General features: G+C 35.2%; 1 long non-coding RNA gene across 1 annotated transcript in view; it reads right to left on the reverse strand.

Moving 5' to 3' along the window:
• LOC135075258 (uncharacterized) overlaps positions 1–23098 on the reverse strand; it is a 128789-nt gene that overhangs the window by 35561 nt on the left and 70130 nt on the right. The window contains exon 2 of the long non-coding RNA XR_010257989.1: positions 2229–2475. This is a non-coding gene — a long non-coding RNA (uncharacterized LOC135075258). The remainder of the gene's footprint in view (positions 1–2228; positions 2476–23098) is intronic.

Consider the following 23098-nt stretch of genomic DNA (forward strand, 5'->3'; position numbering starts at 1 on the left):
TTTAATCTTCTTCCAAGGCGCTGACTCAATCTAAATTCCCTAAATTCCGAAAATATTAAGACTCCGCGAAATACCGCTTCTGTTCTACCTTTAGTACAAAACAACATAGAATTTATATTGTTTGCTTTTCTCGGACTCGGCCATTATATTGACCCTTTGCAGCCACAACTGCGGATAAAACACCCCCATTAAGGAGATAAATTCTCAACAACATGGGGTGTGTCTTATAACTAGTGTTAGTACCCACTTATGTTCAAAAGTTTCTAGAGAAGTCTCGGAAGAATGTAGCATACTATAATAGACTTTAGCACTCTTATTTAAAGGGCTATAGAGCCGTGAACCCTAACCGTGTCCCTTACTAAATTTAGACAACAAATGTAGAGACTGCCGTAATAAGTAAAATCGGTAAAATTACTGGATAAGATTGCATCTTGGTGATATAATTGTAACATTTTCTTTAACAATATTTTTTCATAATGTAGTATAATTTAATTCATTTAAATAAATGATGCAAAGAAATAATAACCTTCTTTTGCGAATCTCGTTAGATACCTAGTTTATAGGAAAACATGAAATCATTGGTACAACTACCACGCAACTCGTTGTGATTCAGCAAACAAAATGTAATAGGCATGATTTTTATGTGGCTTAATATATTATTCCCCTCAGGTATACCGTTTTCCTCTTAAAATGAACGCACAGGGAAAAATAGTGTAAAGGTATTAAACTATCCCAATAAAGTACGAGTAAACGATTGTTCTCACTTGACGTTTTGTGAGAGTTAATGTTACCTAAATGTTCACAAAAGTACAAGGATGAACCCACTTGAAGTTCATGAAGTTCGGCGAATAAAAATCGTGAAAAAAATACAAAAGCAGGTACTTCTACAAACATACTCGCTCGAACAAATATTTGCAACATAATTGAGGCTATTTACATAACCTTTTTCAATTACAATGAATAAAATATCTCTGACATTTGAAGTCTTATCACAAAAGTTCACTGTAGAGTTTATAATGGTAACATTCGAGTTAACTGAAACTGCTGAAACTCCAACGTCTTGCAAGGATATTCATAACTATACAAATGAAGTGTTCTCCAAATGTAACCTTAAGTCTTGGTAACAAGGCATAAACGCAAGCGTAGTGATTCTAAAGTGTAGGTAGGTACTCGTAACTACAAGAAGTAGATAAACTACACTTACAAAGTTAAATACACAAAACTACTTGTGTAGAGTTTTGCTGAGCATTAAATCTTTTGACTAGGTAAACCAAATAAATTACTTTTGATCAAGAAAAAGTCTTACCAGCTAGATCATTGTCACAAAATTTCAAAAGTTCACGCGCGTAAATAAAATAAAAGAATGGTTTCAATAATGAGATGAAGTAAGTACTTATTTCGTTTCTTAAAACGCAAACGTGTCGTGCTCTTTATTGAATCAGAATATTTACTTTATTGCATTTAACCCGCTGTAAGCTGCTTGGTTATTGGAAGCACAAATTATATTAAACTCTCTCAGTGATACTGTTATCAATTATTTTGAACTCCACAGTTAGACAACCAAGAGTATTCACGACTGGCTTGATACAAGAACAATGGGTAACATGACATGTTAACGTATCATTTGGAGTGTAAATCCTGAGGATTATCCTATTAATGCGATGTTTTGAAGCTTAACATACACACTCGTACAGAAGTGAATGACGTGACATTACAATATGCGTGTTCCAAGCGATTTCTACCTTCTACTAATATGGCCCTACTTTGTGTCTTAACGTACCTCCCTCATGATTTTTAAAATATTGTACTACAATTCTGGTAATAGCATTTTCTTTGCTGATGTTAACTTCTATTTTAAGTTGATACTTAGTCCGATTCTAGTCGAGGATGTAGCGTGGGCAGGCCTCCCACTAGGTGGACCGAAGATCTGGTGAAGTTCGCGGGAGATGCCTGGATGCGAGTGGCACAGGACCGGTCTTTGTGGAAATCCTTGGGGGTGGCCTTTGTCCAGCAGTGGACGTCTTTCGACTGAAACGAACGAACTTAGTCCGATACTAAAGCCAACAATCTCACTCATCCCGCAGATATCAAATATTGAGTATTGAGTATTGAGTATATATCGTAAAGGCAGATAATGGACAAATGCGGACTCCATTTGCCCTTAACAATCTAAATGAAATGTGTGTCGTTCAATATTTAATGGTATGTAGAGCTTTTGGTAACCTTACCTGTTTAGTAATGACAATGACGAACAGTATATACGCGTTGAGCAGCAGTCCGATAGCGGAGATGACGGTGACGGCGACGCTCAGAACCAGCGTCACCGCTTCCTCGGCCCGTGTCTCCGTCCCGTTCATCTCCATACGAACTGGCTGGCTGTCTCGCTCGCTCCTCACGCTAGCCGGTGCATGGTCGGTGTCGGTGTGACGTCACCTCACCGCCGATGCCGCGCTCCATCGCATCTTTTGTCGGGATCTGAAAAGAAAAAGCAGGAAATATTATTTTACAGTCGATTAAAACTTCAGGTACTGTAAGTATGACTTGAGTCTATAACTATCCCCTTGTCGCCTGCTTTACTATTGACCTACGGAAACATGGATAAAGAAAATAGCCCTACAGTATATTTTATTTAAGTTTTTTTGGTTTTTACAGAGTTAAGTTTGCGTTAGTTGTAAAAATATATGTTTATTGTAAATAAAGATTTTCCTACAGTGAATTATCGAATTGCCGATTGTTCAGGTCGATAGTTGGAATCCTAACACAAGCTAGTATATTTTAGCTTAGCTGGGGGAGTTAAAGGGACTATTTTCTTAACCTTTCGAAATTCCGAAAGTGCTAATTAATCTGATTTAAATAACGAATGGTAAGTAAATAATAGCACCAAATAAAGTATGCATATTTTAAAGTGTTTTCCAAGGAGCACGAGTAACTACGACGTCAAGTAATGGAAGCAATAAACTTATTGAGTATTGAGTCATCCATGCCATGTGCTTTCCCACTTTATTGACCGAGTTTTCAAACATCGATCACATGTACCTAACTAACCTAACCATATCATAAGTCCAGCTCCTATTTCACGTGTGTGCCATGACCTTACCTCATCCCATCCTGATTAATCGGCAGCGCATTGAATAATTTATGTGGCCGGCGTCCAGGTGTGCTTTGTTGTTAAAGCTTATTAATGCCAGTCGGGGCAATCAACCAGCCACAGTCTATTGTAATTGAGATCTCGATTGGACATAAAGATATTATTGTAAATCCAAACAGATTTACGAGGAAGGACTTCATAGGGGTAAATTACTAGCAAAACAACATAAGATAAATGTTTTACGAGTATATGCTACGAGTACTTTTCCGTAGAATTCAGAGCTTCGTAATTGATTTAATTAAGACACACGCTCCTTGATACACATACTCATTGCAATATAAATGATTGACTGATAACAATTCGAGTGCGACCACATACCCGAAGGGCACGTTGTAGAATCCCTAGAGGAGACCATTGACCGATAAGTATCGATATCGATAACTATTGCTGCATTGTCTAGAGAGGTTACATATTAGTTTTAATGGTACCGTACTCGTATTGTTAGGTAGTCTCAGGTGTACCAGGGTTGCAGACTAATTCGCTTTATGTTAATGAACCACAAACAGCTTAATGCTATCATAACTGTGAGCCAACAATACTTTTAGATTTATAATTGTATTCAGATGTAAGTATACACAACTTCAGACTAAAATTAAAATATTTTGTAACAAAATAGAAGCTACGAGAACTTTTAGCTTATTTCAGCAACAATAATACACTTCATTTTATTCGGTATTATTAAAGATGCAAATTCTGAAATTACTTGTGCATAGTAATAGCTACCCTCTAATGTTGGACTCATTAGAGTCTAGCCAAGCAACTAGCTAATGAACCAGGGTTTATAAGGTCCCATTAAGGCCTTAATCCCAAACAATTTCAAACAGACTTGCTTCTGTAAAATTCATTCCATTGAGTGCTTCTACTAGCCAACAATTATCCTGCATATTCCATTATAGGTAAGGCTTTGTCAGGGCGAATTCTACGCGCGTAGTATCATACGCGCGTTGGCGAGATACTAGTAGCCAATACATTGCGTCCACAAGACACGCGCAAGTTGAAAATTCGCGCGTAAATCATGTCATACATACGAGTACGCTGGTGTTCGCGCGAAGACATTCGCGGCGAATTTGCCCTCCTGGACAAGGTCTAAAGGTAGTGATGGTTAGAAACCTATAGTATCAATACTATATTAGCAATGTTACTCAGTCTATAATATCCTGTAATGAAGACCAAACAGCTTCACCAATTTTAATAACTTTCGAATACGTAGATTATTTTTTGGAAATATTTCTAGTCAAATATTGTCACAATATTGTGCTGAATATAATTATTTCTTATCTTAAAAATACGAGTTGAAACTTTTTATGAAGAACCCATTAATTCTAATGCTAGTACCTAATTACTAGTGAATTTCAGTACTTAAGAAGTAATGGTCAAAGTTTCTCTTAGATCCAGTATTACATTGTGTATAATATGTTAAGTCATAGTAATACTATGTGGGTTTACCGCAGCGAGGAGTGAAAGAGGGAATTAATTGTTTTTGTTTGCTCTCGCAAAAGGTAGGGTTAAAAAGTCTTCCAAAAAATATTAGTATCTTTTTGGCAAATTCCTTTGACCTTTTTATAGGTAGGAAGGAGGTTTTATTCGGGGTGAATAACTTAATAAAGTTAGAAAAACCTACCAACACTTTTTGTCATTTTATTAGGGAGATAGATTAAAGTTTGGAGAAGGGCAGGCTCTCAAATTAACACGGATGATTGTAAATAGAAGTTATGCTTCTGTATCAACTTGTCCTATGGGTAAATGTAGATGTACTTAGAATTTTGAACTTTGGGTTCAACTTCAAGTCTCAAAATGTTACTTGTACACTTATGTGTATTTAAATAAAAAAAACCTTTCAATTCATAAGTAGGCTCTAAAAAGCACTTATTTTACACCTCCCACTCCTACCACAGCTTTGAGACATTATTCTGAAAAGAAGCAGTATAATCGTAGCTGCCTTATAAGTAGCTATTTAAAAATAGTAACGAAAATCTCAAAGTGAAGTTGATGAGCCAAAGCCATAGTTTAGCCTGTAGTGATTACCTACAATAATTATGACAAACCATTCGAATGACCTCTAAAACTATTTCAATTCTGATGCTCAAAAAATCTCACTCACATACAGAGGTTGATCATTATCTTCATTTGTAACCAGTGCCCGTAAAGTAATTGCGGCTTTATTACAAGATAGTTTCTTTTCGTAATTAAAATGTAACCGAGCAAAACCTTCGTTATTAATGATTTATGGTCGGCCCAGTGTTAATTACACAAGTTTGGGGTGTGGACTTCCCTTTGCCTTTTAGTCTTATTTACTTTTCATTCTCAGTTTACTTTTGGGTCCAGTTTTGTTTTAATTGGGACATCTTTCTTGCGATACTTTCACATTTACTATGTCATTTGTTTTTTCGGGTAACTACAATTAGTATAACCTTCTATCTTAGTCTTATCTTATCTAGTCTTATGACTATAGAAAATAGATCCAATTGGAAATGCGATAGTTGTTATTCAAAGAAAACAACTAAAAATATCATAGATAAATGCCAGCCAGGTACATCTAAAGACGATATTATTATTAAATGCGACAGTGGTAAAACGAACATATTAAAGAGAAAATCACCAAACAAATTTTTGCCTGTTTCTCAAGAACATAACAAATCTGATTTATCTATCGATACAATAATCTCATCCGATTTAACGCTAAATAGAAGCTGCCCAGAAAATTGCACACATCTGTTTGAAGACATGGAGGAGTTTAAGTCTAAAATAAGTCAACTAGAAGCAAAACTTGAGAGCGCTGATAACGAGATCGAACGTTTACTCAATGAAAACTCTTCACTAAAAAGTCAGATCTCTAAACAAGACAGGAAAATAAACCAACTGACAGATATTTGCAGATCAACGCATAAAATAGATAACTCTCATGACAATCAGAGTGTGTCCAGTGCAAAAAAGGTTTTGCAAAAGGTTATGAAGAGGTCTATTACATCCACACCAAATAGACCCAATGTTTCATTTCCATCTCCAAGAAAAACTTTAAGTGAAGTTAAGTTACCTAAGTGCTATGAACAACAACAACAACTAACAAAGTACAAAAATGGCCAGAGATATAATGTAAGAGACACTAAAAGTCGACAGGTCTATTTGCTGAGTACTAATAAATCTCTTAGAACAAGAACAATAGCCGAAGACAATCTTAAATATAATCGAGCTACAATATGTCACTATCTGATACCAGATGGAGGATTAAAAGCACTTACAAATGGGTTAACTGATAAAGTTAAAGATTTGACTATGAAAGACTACTGCATTATATTCATAGGTAACGAAGATTTTAATGTTACTGTTGATTACGTGGAGTTGGTAACTCTCTTACGGAAAACTCTATCGAGCGTGAATAACACAAATGTTATATTGTGTCTACCAACGTACAAATGCTGTAAAGCTTCAAACCTGTTCAACTGGAGAGTAGAAGTATTTAACAACCTCCTGCATCTCGACGTTACAACTCACGAATATGCATATTTAGTAGACTCTAACATGAATCTAAACTATAATAACACAATGTTCCATAACCGCACTGGAAAACTAAACAACAATGGAATGACGAGGATACTTCGAGATGTTAATGAAAAAATATACCAAATTGAAAATTGGAAAACTTTTGAAGCCCCAAAACTCACTGAAATATCTACAAGTACTAAGTCCGAAGATAAGCCTCAGTCATCAAACAACAAGTTTTTTCGAGACAAATCAGTATGACACCACAATCGGAATCTTTCATCAGAACATAGCTGGAGTATTAAATAAGCAGGAAGAGCTATACTGTGCATTATTGGACCTTGAAGATAAAGGCAGACACATAGATATAGTGTGTTTATGCGAAACCAACTTAACAAAGGGATCAGAATTTAACCTCAAACTAAAAGGATATAAATTAGCGACCAGCTTCACTAGAAGTCAGAGTAAAAAAGGTGGTGTTGCTATTCTCGTAAAGAATGAAATCGAATTCACACCGCTAAAAGATATAGACCGTTTATCGGAAACCTACGTATTTGAAGTTTGTGGACTAAATATACAAGCATACGGACTGATCATCATATGTATTTATACAAACAAAACCCCAAACTCACCAAACTCAATTTTCTTTCATAAACTGGAGGATTTATTGAACCAATTTTGTCAACAAAAACGGAAGAAATACATTATATGCGGAGATTTTAATATAGATGTCTTAAAAGTCTCTAACATCTCTACTGAATTCAAAAGGATATTGGAATCATACAATTTACATGTTGTTATACAGGATCCCACCAGAATAACTGCCACATCAAAGACCTGCATTGATCAAATAGCCACAAACGAGGAACATACAGTAGCAGAAGTTCATGACATCGGCTTATCGGATCACACGGCCCAGACGTGTCACATACCAATAAGCAAACGGGCACAAGCTACACCCCGATGGTGGTATGAATTAAGGAGAGATTATAGCCAAGAAAACCAAGCGAAATTTTTTGAATGCCTATCATCGCTCTCATTTTCTGATGTGTTTGACTCCCTGAATGCCTCCCAGGCATTCAATAATTTGTATGACCAGTTTCTTTTATTTTATAAGTTGTGCTTTCCTGTAATTAAATTAAAAGTTTCAAATAAAACAAATAATTGTAAATGGCTGACTAAAAATATACGAAAGTGTTGTCTGATTAAAAGAAAATTATATCTTAAATGCCGTAAAAATACCGAATACAAAGAAGTCTATAAAAAATATTCAAGATCATTGAAAAGGTTTATTATTTCACGTCAAAAATCAGAAAACACTCATCGTATAAATAAGAGCAAGAAAACATGTAAAGATGTTTGGAATGTTATCAAAAAGTACACTAAAGTAGATAATACCAGCAGATCCATAGATAAATTGACAATTAATGATTGTATAGATATAATTGACCCTCAAAACATTTGTAATACATTTAATAATTATTTTATTGACATTGTGAAAAATAATTGTACTTCTAATAATGAGCTTAATGACATACAAATTGATAATATAGGAAAAAGCATATATCTGTATCCTGTCAGCGCAAAGGAATTAGAAAAAGTAATTCTTTCACTGAGTGACTCAAAGGCAGTAGGTATTGACGAAGTTAGAACTGATATAATTAAACATAATATAAGGAATATTTTAGAGCCTTTACTGCATAATTTGAACTTATCACTTACTCAAGGTACTTTTCCAGAACGTTTGAAGGAATCCCTGGTTAAGCCGTTATACAAAAAAGGCGAAAAAAATAGGATGGATAATTATAGACCCATTACACTCATACCAATTTTTAGTAAAATTTACGAAAAGGTTATTTTTATTAGACTACTTAAATTTCTTGTACGGTTTTAGGAAGGGTAGAAGCACTTCACTTGCGGCGTTCAAATTAATTAAGCATGTAACGACCTGCATTGATCAACATATTCCAGTTACGGTTATATTTTTGGATATGAGCAAGGCATTCGATTTCGTTTGTCACAAACGATTACTAAGAAAAGTATCCAAATATGGCATTAGAGGTCCAGCATTAGATTGGATTCAATCATATCTAGAACACAGAGTACAATGTGTTGAAACGGTGCATTATTGCTCTCAAAGTAAAAGCGTTTTACCATATAAATCACCACTCTCAAACAATAACTTTGGGGTACCCCAGGGCAGTATACTAGGCCCCCTTTTATTCTTACTATATATAAATGACTTACCTAATAATCTCCCTTGTGATTGTTTATTGTTTGCTGACGATATAACAATGATAGTAGAGGGCAATGATGCTGTTCCGATACCAAATTATGTCAGAAAAATAGAAAGCGCTCTAATACAGGCTAAAGAGTAGCTGACAATAAATAACTTGCAAATTAATGTCAATAAAACAAAATTTATCCAATTTCATACTGAACGAGCTACTACGCAAGAATTGAACGTTAAATGTAACGAGCATAGCTTAGAAGAAGTGAGAAGCACCAAGTTTTTAGGGTTGACTATAGATTGTAGCTGCAACTGGAAAGAGCATATCAAAAATGTCTGTTCTAGAGTAAACCAATTTGTATATGCGCTAAGAAGGGTCAGGCAAGTAGTCTCAGTTCAAGCATCTATTACTGCATACAATGGTTACATTGATTCAATTTTACGTTATGGTATTGTATTATGGGGAGGATCTACTGATTGGCATAGGTTGTTCCTGATTCAAAAACGGTGCATACGCGCAATGTTTGGACTGAGCTACCGGGAGTCATGTCGGCCATACTTTAAAAAGTATCAACTCCTTCCTCTGCCATGTCTGTATATATTGGAATTGTGTATGTTTGTGTTTAAGTACAAATATTTATTTCAAAATAAAAAGGATGTGTGTTCTAGAGCTCTGAGATCACAATATGAGTACAAACTATACAAACCGCCTTCAAAGCTAACTTTGCTATCTAAAAATTGTAATTATATGTGTATTGACGTTTATAATAAATTACCAAATTCATTTAAAGATGAAAATTTAAAAATTAGTACATTTAAACAATTAATCACAACATGGTTACTTAGCAATTGTTTTTATAGTTTAAAAGAATATTTTGAAAATAAAATATAAATTTAAGTTAAATTAATTACACTGATTGATTGTAAAGTTGTGTTGCAATTCGATGTTTTCATAATTTGACAGTAATCTCCATTCTTAATTCTTTATTAATATTGACATTTTTGAATTGACATTATCGAATCCAATTGACTTGTAACATTGCTGACATAAAGGAGAACAACCATTTTGGGCCCAAGTTTGTACAGAGTTGTACATTGGTAGGTTTTTGATATTATATTACGCATACATTAGGGAGTATTTTACGGTAAAAATGATAATTTTAACTGATGTCGTAAGTCGTATACAATAATAAAAACGAATTAATGATTTAATCTAAGATAACGTAAAATGGAACGTTAAAAGTCAATCGATTAAAGACTCAATACACTATACTGTCCCACCAAAATCATTGACAGGGGGGCGCCACCATCGTTCAACTATATAGTTTCTAACATGGCAAAAATCGGAACCACCGATCCGGTATTGACGGTGGCGCCCCCTGTCAATGTCACGGGTTGGACAATTCAGTGTATTTGATCTTTAAGAAGGTTTGTACTGACAGATGACAAAACTAAAATGATTGAATGAATTAATGAATGAAAATAATTCGTTTTGTCATCTGTCAATGCAGCAATGTCACTTGCGAATCACAGATGAGACCACAGATTAGAGAGTATGACTAAAGGCTTAGATAGATTAAAAGGTGAGACTGTTGCGAATGCTTGTTGAATTGAATTAAAACGAATTAAAAGAAGAAGAAGAAATAAAACTATCGATTAATAACATTTTATGCTATTTGTAACGGATTCTGCTTGCGATTTGGGTAACTGACGACTTGATTTTGTATAAAAGTAACATTTTTTCTAGTTTTTTCTAATTTAGTTTTCTCGAGAATGACACTAGTTAGCAACCTCAAATAAACACAATAATAAACTAGTTTATGAAGGCATAAAAACGACATAAAATTTGTAGCTGTACAAATAACTTAGTACTGGGCCCAACGCTTCATAGAAAGTGGTTGTTCTCCTTTCTTGACCTTTTAAATAATTTTGGTGGAATTGGCATTTCGAATAATAAATATAAATTGTATAATTTCTAATCTAAATGTAATAATATTTGTATAATTTGTGAATACGCCTGAAAAGGTAGAATTTGGAGCGTTTCTATTATTAAGCCATGTATCTGCTATTGTTTACCTAAATTCACATTCACAATAAAGTTCATTTTCATTTTCATTTTCATATCGGTACTTATGCACTTAAGAGCAAAATATTTGACAATTTGTAAGCACTACAGTGTGAGTCATGTTAAAGTGTACATATGAAAATAGATGAAACTAGACCTATTTTTATCGACAAAAAAGAGGTCAAAAAATTTTAGAAATTTAAAAAAAAAATTATAGAATTTTTTTTCTTCCAAATACTTATTGTAAATAAAACGTAATAACTTTTAAACTAAGCGGTATATCCTTTAAAATAAACAGTAATAATGCTAAATAACGGGCGATACTAAAAAAATACATAAAATATACAAAAAATGCCAACAAATAATAAAAAATGATTTTTTTTTTAAATCTGCTTTATATTCATGTTTTTTTGGTTATTTGATAAATTTCTCCAAAAAATGTCCCTATAACATGTGGTTTTTATTACTTTGTATTATTCTCTATCGTATTATCTTTGTAAAACCAAAAATTGCTGTCTCTATCCCTATCGCAACATTTGCTATGATTGTTATTTTGACTTTAGACTTTAGACTTTTTTTGACTTAATCGTTTAGCATTCACCATCCAGTCTGCCAAGACTTCTAAAGCAGTCCTACTCCGCACAGAAAGTTACCTAAATCACCTGATCTACACTGACCCTGATGCATTTAAAATGCACAATCGGCCACCAAAATGTACACTTTTTCTTCTTTCTTAATGTTTTATGTGCTACTTTTATGTAAGTAAGCAGGTACTTTCCTTTTTGACTTCGTGTGATCTTCATTGCAATAAATGTTTTAAAGAATTTTTCATAAAGTACGTAACGGGCGTCAAAGATTAAGGCCTTACTATGCCCGTATACCTACTTGACGATAGCGTATAACGTTTGACTATGTCATTTCAAAGAGTATACGTGTATTGTGGTGTCAACAATTCTGGCAGTCAGTTGTATCCCGCATGCATATGCCGCAGTGTGCTTTGAGTTGGCTGCCAAATTTGTCTTTGAGTAAGTACGAACAATAAATATCATGACTGCTATGCACATCAGACTAATATTCACCTACATTTCTGTTGCAAAATCACACCATAATCCATGTGTTTTCAGACATGAAACAAACTGATTGTTATAAAGTCTGCAGATTAGGGCTTGTTGTCATGACAGTAGAATTTGACATAGCCTTACTTTTAACTTAGAAAAAGTTTTAGGAATGAGTTAGCGTTGGTGGACGTCCAGATTGTTAGGGTAACGTTATTGCAGAGACACCAGTTTTAACAGAACTTACTTAGATATAAAGTAACAACAAACATAAACCCAAGAATAGGAAACAGATATCGGAAAGATATCAGCGGCCCAATATACTTCTGGGGAACAATAAAACAACACTCGCACATCGATATTAACCACCAAATTGATTCGATAAAAGTCACCCTTATTGTTATTCTATATCGCCCTGTTGCTTTGTATGGCGCGAGTCACAAAAGAACGACCAAATAATAAGAGAGAAGTAGATAAATTATCTTAACGAAATTATGAAACCATACAAATGGTAATCGATTGTGTGTTTTTTTCCTTTACAAGATGGGAAGTTATAAAGATTTTTCTCCATTCATTAAAGAAGGAAAATCGGCCCATCGAGCGATGTTGATGCCTTCCGTGTGACATTATTACTGAACAGTTCAAGGCGAGTCATTAAGTATGACATTGTTTCAAACAATAAAGAGAAATATTATGACCTTTAATTAATATCGCTCCGTTAAAATAACTAGGTTAAACACGTTCCTTTAAATTGCGGTTAATTAAATCTGCCTGTCTTCGATTGTTACACGACTCAGATTAACTTTTTCAGCTTAAAACTCATGCCATACCTACCTTTATTTTCACCTTATTCCTTGTGCCACGCCATTTATTTTATTCTTCTACCATTCGTTAACTCCCGACATCACCCAAATGGGACGGGCATAATAAAATACGTTTTCCTTTTGATAAACAATGTCTCTGATTCGTGATTTTATTACTAGGGACATAGCATCCGTTTGGACATTTCATATGTATTTACCAAGAGCAAAATCTTGGAAGGCAGAAATTGCTCGAGGGAATACCGTAGTGATTTTAGTATTCTAAATGACCAAATATTCCAAATCACACGGTCTCTCTCTATATTACATTGTTTTTTCTTGCGTATGCAAATCCGGAAGAATTATTTTTAATCGAACCTAAGTTTAAGTAGCTGCTTCTATTGATAAAGAAGTAAATTATTTAAAGTAAGACATGTGTGTGCTGTGAATGCTACCTGGACATTTATAAAACTAAAAAAACTTACACTTTGGTTGGATAGAAGAGGACTAATATAAATTAAGTAATAAATTAATGCTAATTTAATTACCACATTGCAAACCACAGGTCGACACCTGGTGCCCGGGCACCCACAAAACTGAATTTGACTATAATCGTATTATGATCTAAAACGTGTAAATACCTACCTACTTACTGATAAAGTGTTTAAAAGTTTGTGAGAGTGGATTTATCGATGTTTGTTACTTCTTTTATTTTGATGAATTTTGGTATTGTTTAAGACCTAAGAAAAAACTATCCTTATTTTTAAAGCCCCCTTTAAAAACCGGGATAAAAGCTTTTCTTTAACAGTCCGAAATTCACACGGCGGAAGCCGTAGGCAAAAGCTAGTCGTACCTATTTTCTGAAGGTTGAACCCTTCAATGTGCAACAGCACGTTAATGCGGCGAGGCCAAGTGCACGGCACGCCCCAGCAGTCAAAAGGGCGGCGAATTTTTCACACGCCACAACTACAGCTCAATTAAAGCGGTAGGTATGCATGAATTGGTTGGGAGCTGAGAAATTGAAAATTTTCAGGTAGGTACATAGGTTGCAATCTCAATTATTATCTGAAAAGAATAAAAAAAATCTAATTTATTAACCTATAGGAAACCCTTACTCGTAGTTTCAAGGCCTACCTATCTCTTACCCTTAAGGTCCATTGTAGGTAGATTATCACCAACTCATTAGTAATCTGTGTTACCTACTCTTGATATTGTTGCATTTTCATTCTGCAATCTCTACTTATTTTATAATTCCATTTAGAAGCGTTTTCTGTGAAGGATACCTGTTACCCAAAAATATATTTTGTAACACAAAGGAAACCAGTTACACTCAATTTAATCGATACTCTCAGAACTGCACTATAAATTTTCAAGAAGCCATTGTAGAGCTATGTATTGTGTAAAGCTGTCACTTTGTCAAACGAGTCATGCAAGCTCGTGAATATCAGTGATATCGTAACTGCTTTGCTTTGACGTCATTTCTTTCTATGTACAGTCACGGAATGAAAAGGTTCGTCAGTTTTCAAATTGATTCCTTCAACGAATCGCGAGCACATATTACCTTTTGAAACTATGTTACAGAATAATCTCGAGTTAGAGAAAATAATCTTTAACTGTTCGTCAGTAAAGTTCAAAATTATTCAGATCAAAGTTGTTTCACGATTTATCTTGTCAAGAAGATTATTATGATTGATAAACTAAAACCTTCTTGTTGGTTCAACCTGCCATTATTATTTCTATTAAATAAAAAAAACTATTGTCAATTGGTCAATGTCATCATTGCATTGCACTGATGGGATAGAAAAATAAACAAGCAAAACCTTATTCGTTAGCAAACGTCATATTTATTTAAATGTTAGCAGCACTGTTTCTTGCACTGTTATGTTGGCAGGTTTGACTCTTACAGTACCTAAGTGCAAGCGAAAACCGACATTAAGGTGACGAACCTTTTCATTCCGCGACTGTACCTACCTACATATCTATCTGTAATTCTATTCTATACTAAAATGTAAAAAATATACTTATGTTTGTTTTTCACGCCAAAGTTGCTAAGCCAATTTTGGCTGAAATAATTTTCAAATAGAGATAAAAAAGAGAACTTTATACGAGAATGAAAGTTTGTAAATGTATGTTAGTATATTGCAGACCTCATTACTTCTCATTTAGAATATTCATATTTTATGCTTAGGTATTTGTGAGAAACAAACGATTTTCTATGAATTAACGACCACTTAGATTTTTTCTAAATCATCCCTGACTGATTTTCTGTTGCGATTAATCTCAATATTGCTTACTGGCGATATTATGTTTCAACGGACCAAAACGCAGCACCACTTGCGACTAATTTTCTAAGCCTGTGAGCACATTGATGAGTGCGGTAATCAAGCGTTTGGATATGACACGCTTCAATTCGTAATTGCATTTTGCGATTAATTTGCTAGTTTCCAACGAATTTGTGTCCTACAGCTACTGAATTGCGACGATTTTGGTATCTTGTGTGCTACAGACTAACTAACTTACCAAATTACGTTAAAAATACACACAATTTACAACGCGAAAAGGTGACCTGCTAAGTAAGCGTAATGTTACCTTTTTCGCCTTGTAACTTTCGATTCCCAATAGCAAAATTCTAAGGTGCGCTACGTGCGAAATCTACAGCTGTGTCCTAAATCCAAATAGGCCGTCGTGACAACTATTTCGTCCGTCCATTTAATTTTATCTGCAAACTGATTGTTACCAGTGCGATTTAAAAACAAATGCTTATGGTATGGCGCCCTGCGATGGTGCCTTTTAAACTAAAGCGTACGTAAATTCTGTCACAGAATCTTTAACTTACTTTACTTGACAGCTTGTTGTTGATGTTATACGGCAGGGGTGGCCAACTGGTCGATCGTGGCAAGGCAAAAAATACTACATGATTGTGTAACTATGCTGTTTCATTTAAGATTTCAAGAAGTATGTAAGTGATAGATCACCCAGGGTTTCGTTAGTAAACAGTAGATCTTATGTCTAATCAAGTTGGCCACCCCTGTTATACGGCATAATTTATGTTAAAACAATTGCCAGGTCCTATTGGTGTACATTTAAGCTATCATTATTCTGTCTGCATCATCAACAGACATGTCGCGACATCGTAAGCGTATCATCGCGAAGGTTGCACGTGCAAGTTAGTTAGCAGATTGCGCACGCCCCGGCTGTCAAAAGCGCCCAAGATTTAATTTGGTTGATGGAGGTACGGTGGAAGTTTTGGACTAATCAGTTTTACGTAGAACACATCCAATAGCAGTAATGAAGACCATCCATCTCCGGAATAAATCAATGATTTTGTTGCACTAATATAAGTGACAGTACCACAACATGCAAAAAAAAATGTATGACCTACATTTTGAAAGACATCATCATCTGATCAGCCTATACCAGGGGTAGCCAATCGGTCGATCGCGACTATTAGTCCAGTCGATCGTGGCAAGGCAAAAAATACTACATGATTGTGTACTAAACTATGCTGTTTCATTTAAGATTTCAAGAAGCATGTAAGGGGTAGATCACCCAGGGTTTCGTTAGTAAACAGTAGATCTTATGTCTATCAAGTTGGCCACCCCTTGCCTATACTATAGCATTCTACTGTTAGTGACTGTTAGACCTCACCTAATAGGCGCCATTTTACCCTGTCTTCAGTTTGTTAAAATCAGCTTCTGCTGGCAAGCTTTAGGAAGTCATCAATCCACCTAGCCTGAAGGGCCTCTTATGTTACACCTCAGCGATTATCGGTTCCCTGACAAATAACAGCCAAGCCATATCTCCCATTAGCCCGTTCTGATAGTAACTAAATTAAGCACCTAGACTATTCAACAAGACTTAATCTGAAACTGGTAATCAAAGAAGTCGATTTTCCGACCTATTTCCACTCGATGAGTGTCGATCGTGAGATATTCACTATCCATGTTTTTTCTATCGCCTTCTCGAGTTATCTTGCTCATCGACTGGTTCGAGCCTGTTGTGATAATATCCGGCACTCATGTTTCCTCATAAAAATCCTATTTCCTGTAATCCTGCCTCAGGTGTTGTTGTTCACTTAGCATTAGGCCGACTTTTAAAATGAGTGTCAGAAAAAGTTGGTGCAATTTTTTCTTTCAAGTAATTTTGAAGGAAACGAGTTATTCGATCGTCACCGAAAGAAATACTTTGGGGAATGGTTCCTACTAAGTATTTATTTAGAAGATAGCATAGGACATATGGCACTTGCAGATTACCTAACCCTAAACTATGTACGAAAACATGAATATGGATGGTACATACGAGTAGGTACCTAATGCTCAGTAAAAATTTACAAACCAAACAGCCATCGAATTAATAATATTTTTTGGAAAATAAATTCAGGAATGATCTATCTATCATATCGACTAAACTAATATCGTACCAATAACCTGTACGTCATCAGGTGTCATAGACAGGACTTTAATCTCGGAAATATACCTTACGTATACACAATGCCCGAAGGGCTGCCCAATATTTTTCCTTTGATGAACAGAAATCCACGTGCACAGCGCCCCCGGCGAAGTAATATCGTATTGGGACCGTGTTGAAACCGTGTTGGAACCGTGTTGAAACCGGTTGATCTGCTGACGTTTAGTATCAGCTAGTTGGTTTCCTTTCAACAAACTGTAGCGCATGTGGATTGAATGCACGATATGCATCTTAAACATCGACACGCTTCGGTAAGATAGAGTTTTAGCAAGATAAATGTATGTAGTCATCTTGAAGACACTATTAAACATCATCCAGAAATGTTTCGTAGTAAAACCATAGAACTTCGGTAAAACTTTTAAAAAGAGCTTTAACACGTCTGAGTATTACTTTAACCCTAACACTGCTTCGGAATAGTAAATGTGCTGTAAAGAAGCATTGCAAGAGACTCAGTCACCCACTAGTTTTTGACCATCCGCTAGGAACAAGAAACGTGCTGAGAATAAGTACAGCAAGAAACTCAGTCACTAAATTAAGATAAAGAGATGTGTCAGATGGGTCACTTTAAAATTCTAATGATGCCTTTTTAGTTTTTACTAAAATCATCTCCGTGAATCTTCGCAGCACTTCTCACTTATTTTGTATTTGGCCAACCACTGGACAAATTAACTCTACATAATAATATCCAAAACAATTGAGTCGCGTAGATGCCAGCAGAAACCCGTAGCGAGTAATGAGGAGGGACAATGTCAATAAATCACATAAATTACGAAATCCAGCACTTCTTTATTGCGCTCGTTAACAGCATGCCATTTGCGTGGGAATATATTTCCCCAAATTTTCGCGGGAGTCACGTCCTTTAACGCGGGAAACATCATTATGTTGGTTTCTGCTGAATTCCGTATATATTATGTGAACGAATTAAATAACGTTACAGCAATTTGGCAGCATATTATAGAAATCTCAGTCATGATAATAATGATATTAATGACTGTCAAGTTCGATCTTAAATTTTTTTTATAAAAAAAATACTTTTCATATAAAAGGCGCGGTGGCGCAAGAAGTCCATTTTACTCGAAGACCAAATCGCACGTCAATTATTTTTTCTTGCATTTCATAAAGATGACTCTGAAAGAGATACCTATGATTAAGAAATAAGTAGTATAATAATAATTATCGTCATGATCAAAAAGAAATCCTCGGCTCGTTTGATCGAAAACCTGATTGAAAAGTTTCAAAGATCTATAAAAAGATTCGCGTCAGATTACCATCTAAAATAAACTTGTATACTTCTACAACTAATGGATTTTACAAGCAGTATCTCACAGCGCTCTGAATCTAATATCCGGCCGAGGGACGCTTTCAAATCAATTGAAATATGAGTGTTGAATCTTAAATTCTCATAAATTCATAACGAACTCGATGGACGGGTAAGATTTAAGTTAGACGCCCGTGTTTCGAATTCCGAGCACTTAGAATTCATTTCAACAAATAATTCGGCTTATTTAATGTAAGAGTTGTCATTATCCACTTACCATATCTGAAAATTAGCGTAGTAATTTATGTTTCCATGCAAAAAAGCGGCCAATGAAGATGTATTAATTTACGCCAACCAGCTACTGCTAAAGTCTTACTATCACCAGTAAGAAGCAAGTCAGAGAACCTTAGTCGCTACTCGAGTGGCGCAGATAACTAATATTTATATTACTTTTGGACATTTCATTTCAAGGGATTTTTTTTATAAATAACAGACATCTTGACATAAGAATTTTATCTGAATGAAGTCATTATCAATTTGGAAACGTTTCACGTAGTCCTTGTTTTATTTTTCGTGCTTTACGTTAAGCCTTGTTGCCAAGGGGCTGTCACGCCAATCACCATACATTTCCATCTAGGCAGAAAATTGTAAAAACAAAGGCAGCCCGCCATTCCGCGGCGTAACTCAATTATAAACCAATTGACGGTAACGAAATCAAAACACCAAGGAGTCAACTCGGCTTATTGAGTTAGGTTAATTTTCCCAGATTTGTGTGCAGGTGGCAATTTAATTTTAACTGTCATTTTAAGTTTGATATTGTTTTTTTTTTAATTTAAAGCTCCTAAAAATTTCATGAGACACAATAGAATAATAATAATCATTTAAAATACAGGGTACGTATATTTGTAAACCCTAGCAACTTTGTAGAGCTAGACACCAGTTATGAGAATGTGTGTAGCACATTTATCAACCCCGAAATGGATCGTAACCGTATCAACTCGAGGCGGTTAGTATCTTTGTATGAAACTCCGTACCTCCGTACTGCCACGCAGACCTGTGTGCCTACCATGTTTACGTTAGGTGTGCTCGCTAGCGACTGCGTAAATAAATGACATTTAAATGTATGACATATTGTGCAGCGCCCCTAGCGGCTACTTTCAAGAAATAAAATCTTCATAGAATTTTTTGACGTATTCGCTAGCGAGCTCACCTAACGTAAACTCATGGTAGGCACACTGCACGGTAACGTAAACTTCGCAGCGAAAGGCGATACGGTGATAATCCCTCTCCGGGTTGATAAGCGTGATGACCTTTAATCTGTCATAACTTGTTCTAAATCACTGAATTAAAGATGCTACACTACAAAACCTTATTACCTACGTAGCAAGGTCCTTTAATAAATAACACCCTGTTGTTTAACCACAAGGTTACGTCGACAGAACCCATGGCAGGAGTAAATGTTTTATGTCACGCGGCTATTCTCATGTTAGTAATTGATTATGTATGTGCTCCCTTGACCTTAGTAATGGCGTATCGGCTGTCAACGTAAATAGCTGTTAGCTGCCAGATTGATAGCAAATCGATCGGGGAACTTCGACCAAAAAACTAAAGGTTATTTTTAATGGAGGATACAAAATAATTGATCCACAATCAAAAGAATGAATAAGTAAATACAGAATTGCTGGTGTCTACCATTTGTTTAGTGTAAAGTGCGATCTACATATTACTGTTGAAAATAGATGTTTCAAGTCTTAACGTAAAATTTAAAGATTTCTGAATTTATACTACAGGACATATTCTTAGGCTGGGATGCATCATCATACTTTAACTTTGACAAATGTGAAAAATCTGTCAAATTCCAAAAAAAACACCGGTTAACGTTAAAATTACGGTCAAAGTTCAACTCAGCCTTAGACACAAAAAAAATTTTACATAACTACTGGCACTATAATATAGCAAATGATATTATAATATTTTAGTAATAATTGACATTCATATTCAGGCTATTACTTTTAGGCATACATGGCTGACAAACGATCTAAAATAATCCTATATCGTTGCCCAAAATGAATGGTAACGATGACAAAGTTGCATACATTTATAACTTTGGTAACAGACAAATTCAGACAATGTTCGTGTATGCGACCCGTTACTGCCTTCGCTTTATCGATGACATTTCATTGGCGTGACGAGCGGATCCGCGGCGGCATGCTATACTAAAATACAGGTACATTTTCATACCACCACCCTTTTGTCGAAGAATACGCAGTCATCGGGGCTTTTATCTTTTTACCCTGTTTGAGTTGGCTTCCATAAAATGGGGAAAAGTTTTGTTCACTATCTACTCTTTTTACAGATAATTTAGTAGGTATATATGTATATATTTGCTTGTTTTTAATATATTCTTGAATTAAAAACAAACTAATTTATACGAATGATAATACCATTTGAAACTAATCATCATCTTACTAATTCATGGATTGAAAAGTTGGGATGTTTACGTACTTCAAAATGGGTCTTATCAAGAACAATTAATTTTATTAAAATAAAATATTAGTATTTTGCAGTAGAATCGGTCCTATATTTAACAAGTCACCCTTTATATTCCGTCACTTCTCCAGGGTTAAATCCTTCTGCGGCACATTTCGTTTAACGATGTGGAATATTCAAGAAACAATGTTAGATCTGATCTGAGATAAAGCTAGCATTTTATTTATCCATTTTGAGGTAAAGGGTTTACTATGATCGCAAACCTTTGCTTTCTGTGCTTGTTACACATGATCCTTCGTGTCGGTTTACAGACACAAAGAACACAAAGCAAATCCTAGATGCGTTTCCGATGCACGAGGGCGGAGCACAAGAGGTTAAAGATCACAGTGTATCTACTTTTACGCGTCACTGACTGACTCACTCATCACTATATCTCAGAAAATACAAGTGCTAGGAGTCTCAAATTTTTCATGGGGGTTAGTTTTAGAACGTAAGTGCTCATTAAGACGGGTTTTTGCAAAATTCAACACCTAAGGGGTTAAAACAGGATCCACGCGTACGAAGTCGCGGGCAGCCGCTAGTACATTGATAATATAGACAAAGTAACATTTGTAGCAAATCTATCGAAGTCGCACGGAGTGAAATAACGTGGACTATAAAATAAACTCGGGGCGAATCAATTTCGGAATGAAAACTGTCACATGTTAGGAGGGTGAACGAACCTATGCGAACCGTTGCAGCAACACAATAAACGTTGAGAAATATTTTCGGGAACTTTTGATCCTTGGTGACTATAAGTAAGTGTACTTTACAACTTTAAACATTATATATTTTACGCTACGACGTAGCAGTCACGTAGCCGCGCGTAGCGTTATGCTTCGTAGCGTAAAAGATAATGTTTTTAACTCTACAAGTTAAAAAAACATTATCTTTTACGCTGCGACCTAGCAGTCAAGTAGTCGCGCGTAGCGTAACGCTTCGTAGCGTAAAAAAATGTTATTAACTTCTACAAGTTAAAAAAATAATATCTTTTACGCTACGACGTAGCGTCACGTTGCTGCACGTAGGTTTACGCTTCGTAGCAATCTTTGTAGACGCTGTAGCATACATTACGAGGCTGTATGAGCGCTTTGGTGGATAATGGTCTGAAACAATTATGTAATTAGAAATATATACGAGTACTCTGCGGGGTTGTTAAATTAAGAGAGTACCCGAAGATAGCTGCTGTCTCAAGGACATTTTGGTAATAAGGTCGTAAAAATTAATAAAATCATTTATTTTCTGCAAATAGGCTTTTATAAAGCGCTTTTACTCCCAGTCCCAACAATCTAAAAGTTTTTCTCGGAAAAAGCTTAGCAGTGGTAACCCAGTCATGTGGGAGAACAACTGTTAAATTGTTAGTTTTTAATGTGAAAAAAATCGATTCGCTAAAAGTAAACAAACAAGGTTTTTCGGTGTCAGATAATTAAATTTCAAATAATTACCTTGCTTAAATCAATCAAACTGTGACACTATCAGTGCGGATGATTAACGAAAAATTAATTAAATTCTCGCGTAAAATTCAGTTGGTGGAGTGACAGTTAAATTGACAAAAAGGAAATAACTTTTGGAAAACTCATCATTTTGCGGCGTGTCGGCTTCGATTGTTGCAAAATTAAATTATTTAGGTAAAACATTGAAACGTGGGTGTCATTCTAAAATAGGAACAGGTCAGTCTAGGACTGATTTATTATTCCTATAAATAAACCATTTCATTAAGTAAGGCTAATGTTATAGACAATAATAATTTTCTTTTTCTTTTAAAATTGAATTAAACATGCTATGATTACGTATACGAGTAATTTAGAAATTTAGATAAGTATTTTAATAACACACAATACACGTACAACAAATTAACCAACTCAAAATTATGAAGTCTGTTACGGAACATTGCGCATCCTATCTTGCAAAGAGGAAGAGGCAGAATACCTAAAAAGAGTAAGAATGCATAATAAAAAAACCGCGGGATACTCACAAACAACAGAAACAAAAAACAACACAAACAACAACAAACAAAATAGCAAAACGAGATAACACAACATTTGAAAAAAGAAATACGTAGGTAC

This window comes from Ostrinia nubilalis, chromosome 10 (assembly GCF_963855985.1).
Source record: "Ostrinia nubilalis chromosome 10, ilOstNubi1.1, whole genome shotgun sequence".
NCBI lineage: Eukaryota > Metazoa > Arthropoda > Insecta > Lepidoptera > Crambidae > Ostrinia > Ostrinia nubilalis.